The sequence below is a fragment of the Papio anubis genome, chromosome 8, assembly GCF_008728515.1.
Source record: "Papio anubis isolate 15944 chromosome 8, Panubis1.0, whole genome shotgun sequence".
NCBI classification, from domain to species: Eukaryota; Metazoa; Chordata; class Mammalia; order Primates; family Cercopithecidae; genus Papio; species Papio anubis.
Genome location: NC_044983.1, coordinates 115,254,952 through 115,269,651, shown reverse-complemented (window position 1 = coordinate 115,269,651; position 14,700 = coordinate 115,254,952). Strand labels below are relative to the sequence as shown.

Below are 14,700 nucleotides of genomic sequence, written 5' to 3'. Positions count from 1 at the left end.
CAGATCAAGCGATTCTCCTGACTCAGCCTCCTGAGTAGCTGAGATTACAGGCGCCCACCACCACTCCCAGCTAATTTTTCGTATTTTTAGTAGAGATGAGGTTTCACCATGTTGGCCAGGCTGGTCTCAAACTCCTGACCTTGTGATTCGCCTGCCTCAGCTTCCCAAAGCGCTGGGATTACAGGTGTGAGCCACCACGCCCAGACTGAAGACTAGGAATTTAAGAGACTTGCCAAAATCAAGTCCGGTCTAAACAATAATAGCTAACTACAATTTTTTTTTTTTTTGAGATAGGGTCTTGCTCTGTTGCCTGGAGTGCAGTGGCACAATCACTGCTCACTGCAGCTTTAACCTTTCCAGGCTCAAGCAATCCTCTCATCTCAGCCTCCTGAGTAGTTGGGACTACAGGCGTGCATCACCACACCTGGCTAACTATTTTGATATTTTGTAGAGATGGAGTTTCACTGTGTTGCCCAGGCTTGTCTTGAATTCCTGGGCTCAAATGATTGCCCGTCTCGGCCTCCCAAAATGCTAGGAATACAGGCATGAGCCACTGTGCCCGTCCTACATTTTTGACTTCTGGAAATATTAAAAAATCAAAAGTAAAAACGGAGTGGAAAGAAAAAGTAGAAAATTGAAGCTGCAAATGGACCTGAATAGACTCGTCCTAAAATATACTTGGTAGTGTAGAATTTGGTGTTAATTCAGTTTGGAAGTCATACATTAGCAGTTTGATGGACATTGTTTCGATTCTTTAGGAGAACCTGTTAAACAAGTACAGGAATTCTTTCTCATGGAGGCCATAGAACAGTTGTTTGGAACTTGGATTCTGGAGTCAGACACTATAGTTGTATTTCTCCTCATGCCATTTACTGTGTTTTCTTTGGGTGACTTCCTAATACCTTTGGGCTTTAGCTTCCTCATCAAAAACTGAGCAAGAAAGAAAATAGGATTGTGAAATCATGGTGCTGGGGAAGGGAGAACATTTGTTGTTACCTATGTGGCTCGTACCCACTTTATATAGATGTCCAAATTGGCACTGTAAAAACACAGATGTCAGAAATCTCAGACATAGAGGAACAAAGATCACAGAGATAAGGGACTGAAAAATGAAATGCAGCCGGGCACAGTGTCTCAAGCCTGTAATCCCAGCACTTTGGGAGGCCGAGGCAGGTGGACCACCTGAGGTCAGGAGTTCGAGACCAGCCTGGCCAAGATGGTGAAACCCCATCTCCATTAAAAATACAAAAATTAGCTGACTGTGGTGGCGCGTGCCTGTAATCCCAGCTGCTTGGGAGGCTGAGGCCGGAGAATTGCTCGAACCCAGGAGGCAGAGGTTGCAGTGAGCCAAGATTGCACCACTGCACTCCAGCATGGGCAACAAGAGCTAAACTCCATCTCCAAAAAAAAAAAAAAAAAAGAGAAAAGAAAAAAGAAAAATGAAATGCACACTGGCCAGGACACCATGCTGCCCTCTGCTGGTTTCAAAACGGTCTAGAGCTGTGTTCTCCAAGATGGCAGCCACTAGCCACATGAGCCTTGAAATGTGAGTCTGATTAAGTGAAAAAAACACTGGATTTTGAAGACTTAGTATAATAAAATGTAAAGTAGCTAATTTGTATTTTTCATATAGATTGCATTTTTAAATGATAATATTTTGGAGATGGCGAGTTAAAGTATATTATGAAGATTAATTTAACCCATTCCTCCTTTTTTTTTGTGCCATTTCTACTAGAAAATTTAAAATCACATATGTAGATTGTCTTAGTGGCTCCTAGCATAGTTTCACTGGGTAGCACTGGTGTGGTGGCTGGTTTCCCACAAGAACAGAACAGCCAACCAACAAACTAGTTCATCCCTTTCGTCGGGTACAGCACCTTGAAAGCCATTTGCCACAGAAGATGATCCTTGTCCTGAACACGCAAATGATCAAGAGTTGTTCCAGTTTTTATCACATTATCTCCCCGATCCCATTTCCCTTATTTTGATGAGGAAGCACATTTTGTTCCCACTTAAGGGGAATCCCCCATTGAGGTTATGTTTTCAGCACCAAAAAGGATTTCAGAGTCACAGGAGTGAGCCAGTGAGGCAAAACCAACACCCACCCCTTCCCTCCAGCGGCCTGGAGGCTTTGCCAACTGCCAATATGACCAAAACCTGGGACAGCTGGGGGAGTGGCTAAAATAAAATTTAAAGAATATGAATCCTGATACACAGGCCTTCCTTGGATGGAAGGGGGAGTGGGGTAAGCTCCTTGTTGGGTCAAGTGTCATCACTTAGAGGAGAAAGAAAGGAAAGGGAAGCTTTCTAGAAAAAATGCTGGGCTGGGCACGGTAGCTCACGCCTGTAATCCCAGCACTTTAGGAGGCCAAGGCAGGTGCATCATGTGAGGTCAGGAGTTGGAGACCAGCCTGGGCAACATTGCAAAACCCTGTTTCTATGAAAAATACAAAAATTAGCCACGCCCATAGTCCCAGCTACTCAGGAGGCTGAGGAGGGAGAATTGCTTGTGCTTGGGAGGTGGAGGTTGCAGTAAGCCAAGATCATGCCACTGCACTCCAGCCTGGGCAACAGAGCAAGACTCCGTCTCAAAAAAAAAGAAAAAAAAGCTGGATGAAAGGTTCTAGCCTTTAAAATGTTGATTTTAAAATAACATACTAATTAACAATTTTTAAAAACATTACTCTCTAAATCAAAACTGATTATGAATATTAATCAACACACATATTTTTCCAATCATAATCAGGATAGATGTATGTGAGTGTAAGTGAAATTCCTTCTTAAATTTCATCTTCATATCGTTCCGTGGTCACACTGATGAGTTTACTTAAGCTCAGTTTTATTCCTGGTAGTTACTCCCTGGCGTTAACATACTTGGACTTGTTTATCCATTCCTGGCTGGAGTGGGGGTGAGCAGGGAGCAGGGAGAGGGAAGATAGAAAGAAGGAGTTTTTCCAAAGAACCAGAGAGCCAAACAGAAAAGATGACCCAGATGTACTGAGATGAGAGTATCAACTCAGAGAAACTGAACGATAGTGAGCGGCTCAGAATCAAAAGCCAGAAGAGGTTAGTGGAAAAACTTCTAGAGGAAGAATCATGAGTGACAGCAGTGCAGCAAGGTTGAAACGGCTGAGAGTGATCATTATTTATACCTGCATAAGGAGAGCCTGAGTCCCAGACAGGAATCCCAGCCCAAACCCCCTGGCCACCCAGCTGGGAGGGGGCTGATACTAGAAACTCACCCAAGGTTGACACAAGGGTCAGGGATAGAAGAAAGATCTGTGATGGAAAGAGAATGGAAACAATTCCCTGCTTAAAGGAAAGCCCCTCAACTTTTGGTCCCCTTGTCTCCTCAGCCCCCGCCTCCCATTGATGAGTATGATTTGGCCCATGTTCATCAGGAACTGGAACTTAATACCACAGCACTCTTTGACCAGGAGAGAGAGGAAGCATATCAGAAACTGCTGTTTGAACTCTCTGTTCCACCCAGGAGACTGAGAAACCTGATATGCTCTGCTAGTGAGCCTGAGACCCCGGCCTACAGATCCCACTGAAAATGATAACTTAAACCCAGCTGAGGATTTAAATGACCAGATAAGGCCAAGCTGAGCACTCAGTAGGAGCACACTTTCAGTATACCTCAACTGCATAGAGATCCTGTGCTTGTGTTTTAAGACTTCTGTGTGCTGTTGTAAAAGCGCATGCTTGGGCAAAGTGAGGACCACATACTACAGGGGACACTGCATGACAAGCTGTCAGGACTGAGGCCGGAGTGGGTAGGAACACAGGCTTCAGAAATAAGTGTAGGTTGTACCTCGAGAAGCAGTTCATATACAATGGACAAAGATTCTACAAATGTCAAGAAGGAAAGAAATATTCATAGGTATGACACTGTTTACAAAAGAAAAACCTCAAAGGGGCATGGTGGTTCATGCCTGTAATTCCAGAACTTTGGGAGGCTGAGATGGGAGGATCACTTGACCCCAGGAGTTCAAGATCAGCCTGGGCAATATAGCAAGACCTCATCTTTAAAACGAGAGAGAGAGAGAGAGAGAGAGAGAGAGAGAGAAGCCTCTGGTCTGTGTGCATAACACTCTTCTTTCAGAAGATTACATAAGATAAAGCATCCTGTATTCCTTTCATACTTTCTGAAAAGTTAAGGCTTGGTGCCGTTATAGGTACATTTTCCTTTTACCTAAACCAACACTATATTGTGTGCCAATGTCTTAGCCCTCTGTCAAGCAACCTGTTCCTTTCTATTTACATTACAACAGCATTCTGGCTGTGTCTATTTTTCCTCCTGCACTGGATTCAGCTATCATAGAAAGTAACACAGGGCTAAAGCATATGAGAGAGCACAGTGGGAAAATGCCCAGAAAGTCTAAATTGGGAAAGTAAAAAATTAGATTAGATTACGGCTGCTGCTAAGATTACACTTGAAATGTTAAATATTGAAAGTAGATTGAGAAAATACTCTACCCAGCTATTTTTTTTTTTTCTGTTCAAAGTTTAACATTTAGGAGCTAAGAATGATTATACCAGTTGCAAATGCCTCAATGTCCTCATCTAAAAAAACAGAGAGATGGTCGGGTGCAGTGGCTCATGCCTGTAATTCCGATACTTTGGGAGGCCAGGGCGGGCGGATCACTTGAGGTCAGGAGTTTGAGACCAGCTTGGCCAACATGGCGAAACCCCGTCTCTACCAAAAGTACAAAAAAATTAGCTAGGTGTCGTGGCATGTGCTTGTAATTCTAGCTACTTGGAAAGCTGAGGCAAGAAAATCGCTTGAACCCGGGAGGCGGAGGTTGCAGTGAGCCAAGATTGCGCCCCTGTACTCCGGCCTGGGTGACAGAGTAAGACTCCATCTAATAAAAAATGGAATAAAATTTAAAAAGAGAGATAACAGTATCAAGTGCATTGATTGCTTGTGAAGATTAAATGAGCTAATAGCAGTAAAGAACAGCCTGCCAAGCACTCATTTCCCTGTGAAAACAGGGCTTGCTTTTTCTTGTTTTTCTTTGCAGGGTGTGAGTGGGGAGAGTGGAACAACTACCCCCATTCTCCCACTTGGTGAATCTGTCAGTCAAAGGGTCCCCACCCAGGGTCAAGAGGCGAGCCTATGACCTGACTCAGCCAGTAAGGGTCCTCTCTAGAGCATTAGCGTCTGGAGAAGGCAACTGCATATGCAGAAAACAGAGCTGATTCACCTGGCCATAAGTGGCTGGAAGGGATTACCTTTTAGTCACTAGTCCCTGGTTCCTGGATCCCCAGAGTTGCTTCAGTTTCTCTTCTTCAGGTAGCCTTGTTTTCAACATTACCTTTAACTATCAGCTGGCTCTGCCATATATTTAAAGGAAGTGATGATTGGAGCTGCTTATATTCAAAGAAAGCTTGCTGGTATAAACACCAGTATTGTGCCCAGCAAAGGCCAAGTCCTCAGTAAGTGGTCACTTTTGTCACTTGTTCATTCAATACATTTTTGCTGAGTACTATATATATATATATATATCTCATATATATATATCTCATATATATATATCGTATATATATCTCATGTATATATATATCTCATGTATATATATATGACAAACCAATAGGAATACAGAAATGAACAAAACAACTTCTCTATCCTTAAAGCATTTACTCTCTAGTTAGGGGTAAAGAAAGGCTAAGACACAGGGTGCCATCTGTAAAGAAGTCTCCTCCATTTCCTCTTCTTGACTTGAAAGTCCTCTTGGCAAGAAGTTAGCAAATGCCAATCAGAGAGCATGAGTAGGGGGCTGGGCGCAGTGGCTCATGCCTGCAATCCCAGCACTTTGGGAGGGCCAGGTAGGTGGATTGCCTGAGGTCAGGAGTTCAAGACCAGCCTGGCCAGTATGGGGAAACCCCATCTCTATTAACAATACAAAAATTAGCCCAGTGTGGTGGCACACACCTGTAATCCCAGCTACTCGGGAGGCTGAGGCAGGAGAATCACTTGAACCCAGCACAATCTTCGTTCACTGCACTCCAGCCTGGGCAACAAAGTGAGATTCCATCTCAAAAAAAAAAAAGGAGCAAGCATGAGTAGGAGAGCAGGAGAGCCGCGATGGAGAGGAAGGACGAGTGGGCAAGCAAGGCTAGGTCGGCACTGACGGATGCTCCCCTGAACCAAGCTTCAGTCAGGCTCCTTTGAGCCCTCTTTTCTACCCGGCCTCCACCTTGCTGCCCCCTTTCCCTCCCCTCCACCCGCATCCTGCTGTCTTGGCTTACCCAGCCCAGTTTTAGCAAAGAACCCTGATAAGTCAGTGTACTGACAATCCCTCACCTTTGATACCCAATCAAGTTTGTTATCTCCACCTTTGATTTCTAAGTCCTTGGCCTGTCTTGAGCAAGAATCTCCCCACCCTAAGTCTCCTGTTTAGTAATTTTCCATCCACTGACAAACCCCACACTGTGCTCTAAATCCCCACTTGTCCCTATATTTTAAGTTGAGCCCAATCTGTCTCCCCTATTGCAATACCCCTATTGTAATAATCTTAAACAAAGTTTTCCTTACTTTTCTAACAAGTGTCGATAATTTTTTTCTTAATGCCATGTAGTCTTGAGAAAGTTGCAATGAAGGGGCTCAGGACATGCCAGCCCAAAATATGGCTCCATGGCATAAGGATTGTTTGGTACTGGTTATTTTGAGAAGCTGCAGACACAACAGTAGCTCCAAAAAGTTGTCCTTTTAGAAATGTACATCTGTAAAGGAAATGTTCTTTTGTCCTTTTTAAAAAAAATTTTTTTTTAAGAGATGGGATTTTGCTATGTTGCCCAAGCTGGTCTCAAACTCCTGGGCTCTAGCAATCCTCCCGCCTTAGCCTCTAAAATTGTTAGGATTACAAGTGTGAGCCACCATACACAGCTGGGAAATGTCCCTCTGTAAGGGTCTCTCCCTCTCTGCACCAGGGACAGAAAGAAAATTAAGTCACTAGAGACTCAAAATAAATAAAGAAGGTGTTGACCTAAATCTGCATAACCAACCTTACATTTGTATAAGGTGCTTTTTCTGGCCCTCTGGTTTTAACTGGGTTACATCTTTTTTTCTTTGTTTCAGGGAATAATGGTATTTAAGCCTGAAGTCTGAACAACCCTTATTTTATTTTATTTTATTTTGAGACAGAGTCTTGCTCTGTCACCCAGGAGGCTGGAGTGCAGTGGCACAATCTTGGCTCATGGCAACCTCTGCCTCCCGAGCTCAAGCGGTTCTCCTGCCTCAACCTCCCAAATAAGGTTGGGATTACAGGCACGCACCATCACTCCTGCCTAATTTTTATATTTTTAGTAGAGACGGGGTTTCTCCATGTCAGCCAGGCTAGTCTAGAACTCTTGGCCTCAAGTGATTCACTCGCCTCAGCCTCCCAAAGTGCTGGGATTACAGGTGTGAGCCACCACGCCTGACCTCAACTACTCTTTTCATATCTATCCTAGAGATTTACTCATTTCTCTGTATTTTCACCTGTATTTACAGAGGGCATACATATTATTAAACTTCTGTTCATTTTTCTCTTGTTAGTCTGTCCTTTGTTATAGCAGGTCTCAGTTAAGAACTCATGAAAAGTAAAGAAAAAATTATTCTTCCTCCTCTGTGTAAGCTTGCCTTTAGCCTCAATCATCAGTACGTTTTTTCTTTCTTTCTTTTTTTTTTTTTTTTTCCAGAGAGACAAGATCTCACTATACTGCCCAGGCTGGTCCTGAACTCCTGTCCTCAAGCAGTCCTCTCCATTCAGCCTCCCAAAGTGCTGAGATTACAGGCATGAACCACCACACCCAGTTACTGCCTTCTTTTTCTTCCTTCCCTTTCCTCTTCCCCTTTTCCCCCTTTCCTTTCCAGCTGGGCTATTCCAGGCTTAGGCTGATCTCTATCAATTATCTTAATTATTGGAGAGATGCAGTTAATTCCTGTCTGGATGTAGCCTCTAGCTTCCTTTGCTATGGATCCCAAATTCTCTCTTCATGGCCAGCAGAGCAAATGTCTCTGCTACTGTCTTCCACTGAAGGATGAGGTAATCATAGCTACTCTCAAGCAACGGGGAGGATTAAAAAGATAATGTATGTAAAACTGCTTTGTATATGGCACCGTGTTACATAAATATATGTTTAAAACAAAAGAAAAAGAAAGAGGGCTTAGTGTGGAAATTGTTGAAGTGCTCTGACTAAAGTTCTAAAAGAGGAAATTATCCACCCAGACACAGCAGCGGTAGCCTGGTAGGCCAGGGTCAGCTGCTGCAGCTGTGAGCAATTTACCCACGTCATTATCTGGTTTCCATCTCCCTCCATTTAAAGCTGCTAAAATAGCCGGATGGCAGCTAAAGGAGTTGAGAAAGGTAACTTATGTGACTAAAGAAGTGTGTTCAGGCCCTTTGCAGTGGCTCACACCTGTAATCCCGGCAGTTTGGGAGGCCAAGGCTGGAGGATCGCTTGAGCCCAGGAGTTCAAGACCAACCTGGGCAACTTGACAACAACCTCCCTCTCTACGAAAGATAAAAAAATTAGCTGGCTATGGTGGTGAGCACTGGTAGTCCTGGCTACTCAGGAGCTGAGGTGGGAGGACCGATTTAGCCTGGGAGGTCACGGCTGCAGTGAGCCATGATCATGTCACTGCACTCCAGCCTGTCAACAGAGCAAGACCCTGTTTCAAAAAAAGAAAAGAGGCCAGGTACAGGGGCTCATGCCTGTAATCCCAACACTTTGGGAGGCCAAGGCGGGAGGATCACCTGAGATCGGGAGTTCGAGACCAGCCTGACCAAAATGGAGAAACCCCGTCTCTACTAAAAATACAAAATTAGCCAGGTGCAGTGGCACAAGCCTATAATCCCAGCTACTTGGGAGGCTGAGGCAGGAGAATTGTTTGAACCTAGGAGGCAGAGGTTGTGGTAAGCCGAGATCACACCATTGCACTTCAGACTGGGCAACAAGAGCGAAACTCCATCTCAAAAAAAAAAAAAAAAAGTGTGTTCATCCCATTTCCTGTTTGCAAAGGTTACCCAGAAATCTCAAGGTCCCTGATCATTGTTTGGGGGAAGAGAATCTTGTAGATTTCACAGGTTAATAATTTTTATAGTTTAAATATCTGCCAGGCTGTGTTGGCTGATTCAGCTGATGCAATAGAACTTGAGAATTTTTTTCTAATGGGGCCTGCAGTTAGCATCTCATCTTCTTTAGTGGTTAAGAGTGCAGGCTCTGAAGCTAGACTGTCTTGATTTGAATCTTGAATCTACCACTCAGTAGCTCTCATCTTCAGCATGTTACTTTTTTTTTTTTTTTTTTTTTTGGGGGGGGGGGACACGTCTTATTCTTTCACACAGGCTGGAGTGCAGTGGTATGATCTCAGCTCACTGCAACCTCTGCCTCCTTGGTTCCAGCAATTCTCTTGCCTCAGCCTCCCAAGTAGCCGGGACTACCGGCGCGTGCCACCATGCCCGGCTAACTTTTGTATTTTTAGTAGAGACAGGATTTCACTATGTTGCTTAAGCTGGTCTTGAACTCGTGACCTCAAATGATCCACCTGCCTCAGCCTCCCAAAGTGCTGGGATTACAGGCCTGAGCCACCATGCCCAGCCGTCAGCATGTTACTTAACTTCATCTCAAAAATGAGAATGAGTATGATACCTAACTCTCAGAGTTATTGAGGGAAATACATATGTGAATAGAGTTCTTAGAACAGTGGCTGGGATATAGTAAGAGCTCTATACATTTCAGCTATTATTTAGAGTAGATCAGATTAGGTACAAGAGCTAGCATTTGAAGGCCATAAGAGGTAGATGCTGTGTTAAAAGCTTTTGCCAAGTGCAATCACTTAATTCTCCCAACAATTCTGTGCAGGAAAGAGTTACCATAGCAGCCCCAATACAGAAGGGCCAGCTTATGTGGCTGGTCCATGGCTAGCATCTGGGAACTTGGCTTTTGGAAGGTTCCCAAGTCACTAACTGATAAGGACCTTGCCCACCTGGCGCACTGAATTGTGTTGTATCGGCCTGCCTAGACTGTTTGTACAAACAGTGTGATTTATGGAGAATACTTGCTTTCCTTCTGAGAGACTGGAATGCTGCTGGTTGCGGCTGGCTGAGCAAACAGAGCGTACCTATGAGAAAAGCCCCCAGTAAAAATCTTTGGCTCTGCGCCTCAACATGGTATTAGGGCTCAGAAATGGATACCCCAAAATGTGGCACTTTGATATGCTGAACTGAAGAAAAAGTTACGATTTCTCTGACTTTCTCCCCTGCTTCTGTCCCTCAATCCTCTGTGTCCCCCAAAGCACTGGATAAAGTTCTCTGAAGTTCCTACCTGCCTAAGTCTGGATCTGCCAAAGAAGAAAACAATTTACCTCTGGTTCCTTCCCTGAGTTTTCATTAACTGAACTCATACGACAGGAAGAAAGACTGAAGTCTGTCGACAAACCTGGTCAGAGTTTTGTCACAAACCATGGTCTGCTCTGCTGACCCAATGGACTTCATAGCAGGCCATTGTATATTCTTCAAGCCTATTGAATCCTCCTAAAAATCATTCACACTTCCCCATCTCCCTTTCCTCTAAGAAGCAGGGGACATAGTATCTGTACCGCATTGGGATATTAGGTAATCACTCTGGTTCTCCCCGTGTACACACTAACACATTGGTTTGCCTTTTCTCCAACTGATCTGTCTTTTGTGAGTTGATTTTTCAGCCAACCTTCAGACGGGAAAGGGGATGTTTTCCCTTGGCCCCTACAAGGGCTCCCCTGGGCAGATATATTGCACACGTGTTACTGCATTTCACAGCTAGAGGAGGGAGTCCCTTCAAGAAGGAAGAACATAGGAACCTGTGCCTGGATTTCTCCACACTCCACCTGATGTGCCCTTGTCTCTTGCTGACCCTGCTGTGTATCATTTCACTGTAATAAATCTTAGCCACGAATACAACTACGCGTTGAAACCTTCTAGTACACACTGAACATGTGGATGCTCATAGGTCTCTGGAAAAACAAACTCTCAAAGGTCTATCATGTAACTCTAATTTTATAGTTTCAAAATCCAAGGAATAGGAAAGTTATGAGATGCAGACGTGGCCACTTAGTAGGTGAAAAAGCTGCATCTAAATCCAGTCTGTCTCCTTCCAAAGACTGTGCTCATTCCATTGTGCCAGGCAGCCATACGCAGTCACATACATCCCAGACCAAGGCAAGCTTCTTTCTAAGATACAACACCTAGTAGCTACAGGGTAGCTCTGCAACTTGAGAAAATCTCTTAAAAGATTTGAAGCCCAGATTTCTTCACTGTAAATCTGCAATAATAATACTAATGCCACAAAATTGCTGTGAGGATTTAATAAGTACAACATACAAAGCATATGTGTGAAGCACATACATATTAAATACACAGTATATTAAGATCTATAAAGTAGCCTAATGCCTTTATACATGGTACCCATCCATAAATTAAAAAGCTAGACAAATATGTATAGATGTGGTCAACATATAGACATTTGTATAAACATGTACATATACATGCACATATATATATCCACATAAATACACATGCATGTTAATTATTCATCTAACAATTTCTGCCTTGAGTAAAGTGCACCAGTCACCATTCACAGATGAAGCTAGTTAGGATTTTATAGGTGAACCTGATTTTTACACTTACTGGTTTCAAAATAGGGAACCACTTTTATCCAGAAACCTTCTGCTCAAAGCCTAAAGGCTGACTTTCCTTAATTATTAACCTATGAAATTAATTATTAGCCAGACAATTAAAAGCTTTGCTCAAGACACTAACTGGTACTTACCATGAGCTCTAACATACACAGGTATGGTGGCCATATTTTCATAACTCCAAGTTACAACCTGTGACCTAGCAATGAATTACTGTGCTGGGAAACTGAAACTCCCTCAGAAACCCCAGTTTCTATGCAGAATATTCAGTCCTCCTACAACCATGGAAAGCATACTTCTGTGGTTAATATTTTTTATTGGCTGGGCGCGGTGGTTCACGCCTGTAATCCCAGCACTTTGGGAGGCCAAGGCGGATCACCTGAGGTCGGGAGTTCGAGACCTGCCTGACTGACATGGTGAAACCCTCTCTCTACTAAAAATACAAACCCTCCACCTCCAGGGTTCAAGAGATTCTCACTGCCTCAGCCTCCCAGGTAGTTGGGATTACAGGCATCTGCCACCACTCCCAGCTAATTTTTGTTTCTTCAGTAGAGACAGGGTTTTGCCATGTTGGCCAGCTCGCTGAGCCACCGTGCCCAGCCTCATCTGACTTTTTCTCTGCAGAGCAAAGATATGAAAGAACCAACTGTAACCCAAACCTACCACTTTTCACGGGGGAAAACCCCAGTCATCCCACTCAACTCCAAGGTCACACTTACTAGCAGTAATATCCATTTGGACATTACTACCTGAGTGGCCTCAGACAAGTGATTTATCCTATTGGTGCCTTCACCTCCTGATTTGTAAAATGGAGATAATAAGAATGTTGACCCTATAGTATTGTACATCTAAACATTTGTTAAGAAGGTAGCTCTCAGGCCAGGCATGGTGGCTCATGCTGTAATCCCAGCACTTTGGGAGACTGGGGTAGGTGGATCACTTGAGTCAGGAGTTTGAGACCCACCTGGCCAACATGGTGAAATCCTGTTTCTACTAAAAATACAAAAACCAGCTGGGTGTGGTGGTACACAGCTACTTGGGAGGCTGAGGCAGGAGAATCCCTTGAAACTGGGAAGTGGAGGTGGCAGTGAGCCAAGATCTGGCCCTGCATGATCAGAGTAACTCTGTCTCAAAACATAATAATAAGAGAAGGTAGCTCTCATATTAATGTTCTTACCACAATACATTTTTTTTTTTTAAAAAGTGTCTACCTCGTAGAGTTTATTTATTAGTAAGTTAATAAGGGTAAAAAGGATTAGCACAGTGCCTGGCACATAGTATAAAATAAATAAATGAATAAAATAGCACATCTTCTACTGTTCTCTAATTGCTTCTATAACCATGCCGTAGTCCTGACAATACTATGAACTGTTTAAGGTCAGGGATCACACCAGCACTGTGCTTCCCTGTCCATCTTCCTTTCCTCAGTGAACTGAAACCAGAGCTAGACATGTTAGGCCACCAACAGACGGCTGTGAGTCCAACTGTGGCAGAACTGCACAGGAGAAAGCAGCCTGGAATACAGTGTCACTCACTCTAAGCAATGCCTGTACATCCACGGCTTCCAAAATATTTGACTCCAATGCACAGTAACAAATAATTTTAGGTTGTAATTCAATATACACCTGCATATGCCCCTATGTTTTATAGCATATATCTAAATGAAATAAAAGTATTGTAAAACAATACTTACTCTTTTTTTTTTTTTGAGACAAAGTCTTGGTCTGCCACCAAGGCTGGAATGCAGTGGCACAATCTCAGCTCACTGCAACCTCCACCTCCCGAGTTCAAGCGATTCTCTTGCCTCAGCCTCCTGAGTAGCTGGGACTACAGGCACACATCACCATGCCAAGCTAATTTTTTGTGTTTTTAATAGAGATGGGGTTTCACCCTGTTGGCCAGGCTGGTCTTGAACTCCTGACCTCAGTTGATCCGCCCGCCTCAGCCTCCCAAAGTGCTGGGATTACATAAAATCTTAAAATATTACTCTAACTTTCCCTCTGCCTTTCTGTGTAAAAACAGGCCATAAAGAAATTATCTGACCTACTTTGGTTAACTGTAGGTCATAAGACTCCCATTGCAAGCCGGGCATGGTGGCTAACACTTATAATCCCAGCACTTTGGAAGGCTGAAGCGGATGGATCACCTGAGGTGAGGAGTTCAAGACCAGCCTGGCCAACATGGTGAAACCCCATCTCTACTAAAACATACAAAAATTAGCTGGGTGTTGTGGTGCACGTCTGTAATCCCAGCTACTTGGGAGGCTAAGGCAGGAGCATCACTTGAACTCAGGAGGCAGAGGTTGCAGTGAGCCAAGATCATGGTATTGTACTCCATCCTGGGTGACAAAGAGAGACTCAATCTCAAAAAAAAAAAAAAAAAAAAAGACTCCCATTCCAGAAAGGGTCCTGCCTTACACCCAGAAAGAATGAATGCTGCAGAGAGGCCAAAAAGAATCTATACAGACAGGTCTTGTTGGGCTCCTCTACTCAGTCTATTAACTTTAGATCATATCCTTTTTGTCCAATCATATTTCTACATAACTGTCCATACTTTGTTGAATATAAGCATAACAACGGACAATTTTCTCTGTATCTCTGGGTTTTCATTCTGAAGGCTCCCATACATGTTAATAAATTTGTATGTCTTTTCTCCTGTTCATCTGCTTCTTGGGTCCAGCACGGTGGTTCACGCCTGTAATCCCAGCTCTTTGGGAGGCCAAGGTGGGTGGATCACTTGAGGCCAGGAGTTAGAGGCCAGCCTGGCCAACATGGCAAATCCCTCCCTTAAAAATGCAAAAATTAGTGCGCCTGTAATCCCAGTGTAATTCCTGCTACTTGGGAAGCTGAGGAATGAGAATCGCTTGAACCTGGGAGGCAGAGATTGCAGTGAGCCGAGATGGTGCCTCTGTAGTCCAGCCTGGGCAATGGAAGGAGACTCTGTCTTAAACAAAACAAAACAAATCTGCCTCTTGTCAGTGATTTTCAGCAAACCTTCAGAGGGCAAAGGGGAAAGTATTCTCTTGGTCCTTACATGTATAA

General features: G+C 43.8%; 1 protein-coding gene across 2 annotated transcripts in view; it reads right to left on the bottom strand.

Moving 5' to 3' along the window:
- The window catches only part of DEPTOR (DEP domain containing MTOR interacting protein), a 183,984-nt gene that overhangs the window by 76,980 nt on the left and 92,304 nt on the right, over window positions 1-14,700 (bottom strand). The gene's annotated exons all lie outside the window — the stretch shown is intronic.